This window comes from Leopardus geoffroyi, chromosome A2 (genome assembly GCF_018350155.1).
Source record: "Leopardus geoffroyi isolate Oge1 chromosome A2, O.geoffroyi_Oge1_pat1.0, whole genome shotgun sequence".
NCBI classification, from domain to species: Eukaryota; Metazoa; Chordata; class Mammalia; order Carnivora; family Felidae; genus Leopardus; species Leopardus geoffroyi.
The window spans coordinates 164954855-164959376 of record NC_059331.1 but is presented as its reverse complement, the minus strand read 5'-3'; the positions used below and the strand labels follow the sequence as shown (position 1 = coordinate 164959376).

The window sequence follows — 4522 nt, the reverse complement described above, 5'->3', positions numbered from 1 at the left end:
TCGCGGTCTGTGGGTTCGAGCCCCGCGTCGGGCTCTGTGCTGACAGCTTGGAGCCTGGAGCTGCTTTGGATTCTGTGTCTCCCTCTCTCTCTGCCCCTCCCCTCCTCACACTCTGTCTCTCTCTCTCAAAAATAAATTAATAAATAAATAAATAATAAAATAAAATAATAAGTGGGAGTTCCCAACTTTCATGCAGGGAAGAATATGAGATCTCCCCCTCGCCACAAAATCATTAAAATCTCAACGAGATGCCAGGCCCCCCACCAATATTGGAGAGGAGGGCTGGAATTCTTTTATTTGAATAGTGGGTGGGGGGGGGGACCAACAAAAACAAACAAAATGCTAATCCTCAGGGCTTTGGGGGAAAATAAAACCGACACTGTTGATGAAGTATCCGCCGGTCAGCAAGTACCATTCCGCGCCTCCGTTTCCAAGTCGAGAGCAGGGCAGGGCGATAGCGATCGATGGAGTTTGGGGGAATCGGAGGCACTGATTCACGGGAAGCATTAGAACCTGGCCTGGCCTTGTTTGCACTTCAGCCAGCCAGCGTCATTATCGTCATGTCACATGTGCTGGAGGACACCCCGGGGAAGATGCTTGCTCGAAGGCCCCTCTCTTCCAAGCTGGCTGGCCAAAGACCGAGCGGAGGTCAATTCAGGGAGAAAGGTCACGGCCGATGCGCGTCACGGGCCGCTGTGACAGAGATGTGGTTTGGCGGGCGCTGGCCCTTCCGAGGACTTCAAACACGAACACTGTACTAGTTTGCTGGGTCTGTCGACAAAGTACTCAGGCCGGCAGCTGAAGGACGGAAAGGTCCCATGTCACGGATCCAGGTGTGGACGGGGCCGGCTCCTTCCACGGGCGGTGAACCCGCAGCGCCCTCGTCCCCAGGTGCGCGGAAGGGCCACCCGCCCTCGTCTTCGCAAGGCACTCCCCTCCCCGCCGTGTGCGTGTCCCGAGCGGGCCCCCCCTGCTCATCGGGACACGGTCACATCGGAGCGCGGCCCATCTCACTCTGGGCCTAAGCACATCTGCCAGTGACACGCGAACCCGATTTCCAAATAAAGTCACATTCCGAAGGACGGGTGTTCGGGCCCCCCTACACGTGAATTGGGGGGACACAATGTAGCCCCTAATGGATGCTTTTACAGGCCACCGCACCCCTCCTCCCAGAAACCCACCGCTCACACCCTTCGACCCCCCAGGCGCTGGCATTTGCAGCCCCACCACGCACGTGGGGTGGGGTGGGGTGGGGTGGGTGGGGGTGCTTGTGGCCTTGCACACAGGGGCCTGCTGCGTTCACACCCTCCTCCTTCGCCCACTTGATGATGCGCCAGTCAGCCCCTCGGTTCCCCCGTCTACACGAGAACGAGAGCGAGAGCGCGAGGCCCTGGGTGGATCCGAGAACGAGACGCTCACCCGCCCCCGGCCCGCGAATCGACGGGCGCAGTGCCTGGCGCGCCTCACACCCGCTGGGCGCAGGCCTGTCCCCCACCTGTCAAGAGGACGAATGGACGTGTGTGGACCCGGTTCACTGTGAATGCTGTGTCACCCACGACTATTGCTGCCGCTGTTGTTGGCTCTCACAAAGGAGAGTTCAACACCATTGCAACCGTCAAGGCGTGTAATGCAGCGGGGAGGGGTGGGGGTGCTGCAGGAAAGGTCAGGCAGGTGGAATCCTCAGAGAGCAGAAGACTGAGCTCAGAGAGGCCATAACCAGCCCTGGGCGTCCAGCAGCCCAGGCAGGATCACGCTGAAGACAAAGGCGTCTGAGGACATCGGGATGCTAGAAGCCATGGTCAGTTGCCACTGTTTAAACGGCATGCCCGAGGGGCGCCTGGGTGGCTCAGTCGGTTAAGCGGCCGACTTCGGCTCAGGTCATGATCTCACGGTCCGTGAGTTCGAGCCCCGCGTCGGGCTCTGTGCTGACAGCTCAGAGCCTGGAGCCTGTTTCAGATTCTGTGTCTCCCTCTCTCTGACCCTCCCCCGTTCATGCTCTGTCTCTCTCTGTCTCAAAAATAAATAAACGTAAAAAAAATTTTTTTTAAATAAAATAAATAAACGGCATGCCTGAGCAAATTAAGATTAAGACGGACATCTTCAGGAGTCTGTGCTTTAGGTACAAAAGACCACAGACGCTGACAGCCCACAATCCAGAATGGTCCTGATCTGTGAGGGATGACGCATCCAAGACCCGCCCCCCCCCGCCCCTTTTTCCAGGGCCAGGAACTGCCCCGCGTCCAGGCTCCTGAGCCCCTTGCGGCCTGCACAAGCTGGCAGTGTCCCCGCTCACGTCCCCAGCGGTCGCCGGCCGCCGTCCAGGAGGCCAGCACGTCCGCGCAGAGCCAGCTGGCCGCCACGGCCCCCGGGTGCCCGGTCAGCGGCAGCCAGAGGGTGATGTGGGTGAGGGCGGTGGGGGACGGGGATCCAGCCTGCTCACGGCCATTGTCTTTCTCCGCATGCTCCCTAAGCTCTCTAGTCAAAGATGACCAGTTGGGCTCAAAGGGCGAGCCCGCCAAGTCCCCTAGGGCCCGAGATGTGGGGACCCGAGCCTGCTGGTTTACGCTGGCCTCAGACATCCCACGAATTCCCTCATCTGTCTGGGGCAACAAGCTATTCCCGCAAGGGCTTCCTTACTTCCTCATTGTCGGGATTTATTTGCTTCATTTTTCTTGTTAGGAAACATTTAAAAAATTAATCTCCAATCTGGGGCTGCTGTTAAGTTAAAAGCTCCTCCTCATTTATTAATGGCATCGTCCGTCACTTCGATCAGATGCCACAACCACCATCGCCCCCACACGGCAGCACATGTGAGCACACGTCCTGGTGACTCCAAGTCCTTCCTTCGCCGTCTCCCGTTTCTGGTGAAACACTCGATTTTCCAGGGTGCCTGGGTGGCTCGGTCAGTCGAGCATCTGATTCTTGACTGCGGTTCAGGTCATGATTCCAGGGTCATGGGATTGAGCCCCACATTGGGGAGAGATTCATATTCTCTCTCTCTCTCTCTCTAATAAAAAATTTACAAACCCGATTTTCGGGGCACCTGGGTAGCTCCAGTGGTTAAGTTTCTGACTTTGACTCAGGTGATGATCTCACGGTTCATGGGTTCGAGTCCCACGTTGGGCTCTGTGTTGACAGCTAAGAGCCTGGAGCCTGCTTGGGATTCTGTGTCTCTCTGTCTCTCTCTCTCTCTGCCCCTCCCCCCCCCAAAATAAATAAACATTAAAAAAATTTTTTTAATAAAATAAAAACTTGATTTTCCATCCGCCCGGTGAACCATTGTCTCCATGATATCTGGGGGGCTTGAAGGGGCCGCTTGATAAATGCTAGCATTAAAAACTGCTGGAGTGGGCAGTGCTCCTACATGGTGAACCCAGGCTGCCTGGGCTCCAAGCTCACGGGGGCCTGTGTGGCCCCCTCCCACTGGCCCATCGGTGATGCCATCCAGCACAGCTTACCATCAGCACAGCTTACCAAATGCAGGGAGTGGTGGAGGCCACGGGCACCAGTGAAGCCATCCCCTCCTCGGCCCCTTCCTCGGCTCTGCCGGCAGTGAGCTCCCGGCCAGACGTGTGCCAAGAAATGCTTGGTACTTTGGCATCAGAGACCCACAAATGTTAGCTGAAAAATTAATTAGATGGTACTTAATATGAGAACAATCAATGGTTTTATCAGCCAACAGCCACAAAGAGTATCCCCTAAAATTAGAACAGCAAACAGATTTTCTCTCTGGTGCCAGCTCCCAACAACTGTGTTCATGGACTCTTCCAGAAGATTCTGAGACTGCGTTTAGGAATGGAGGAAAGACCACTGCAGCAGTCGCCTGGGACACCCGGGCTGGAGAGAGAGGGTGGGTAGTTCAGGCGTGTCCAGGAGAGAACAGGCTGAACAGGACATACACACGTAGGGGGGGGCAGGGGCCAGACTTATTTTAGGAAAACGGCCCTCACAGGGGTAGGAACTGGCAGGTGTGGAGCCCGTGGGGCTGGCCGGCAGTCTCAGAACCCAGATAAACTTGGTGCTGCAGTGTTGAATCTGAAATACATATGGCGGCAGGAGGCAGGCTGGAAACGCGGGCAGGAGTTCTTAAGGCAGGATTTCCTCCTTAGGAACCTCTCAGTCTTTTCTTAAAGCCACCGGCTGATCCGATGAGGCCCACCCTCATTATGGAGGGTAATCTCCTCCACTTAAATTGTACAGACCTATACATACAGAGAAAAACTGGTGGCTGCCAGACGGGAGATGTGGGGGGATGGGCAAGACGGGGGAGGGGACGGGGAGGCACGGGCTCCCAGCTGTGGAATGAATGGGTCACGGGCACAGCAGTCACAACACAGAGAATACAGTCGATGGCGTCGTATCGACCGTGTGGAATCACCGTGTCGTACGTCTGAGACGAACGTAACTGTGTGCCAGCTCTAGTCACATTTAAAAATTTTTTTAAATAAACAAATAAATAGAAAACCCAAAGTAACTGATGTTGCAAACGCTAATCGCATCTGCCAAACAGCTTCCAGATAGC

General features: G+C 55.7%; 1 long non-coding RNA gene across 1 annotated transcript; it reads right to left on the bottom strand.

The window, feature by feature from the left end:
- Nucleotides 1-240: 240 nt before the first annotated feature.
- On the bottom strand, nucleotides 241-3915 carry LOC123607716. Its single transcript, XR_006716863.1, has 2 exons — nucleotides 3475-3915; nucleotides 241-798 (listed from the first exon to the last, which is right to left on the bottom strand). It is a non-coding gene; the product is annotated as an uncharacterized LOC123607716 (long non-coding RNA).
- Nucleotides 3916-4522: the final 607 nt, after the last annotated feature.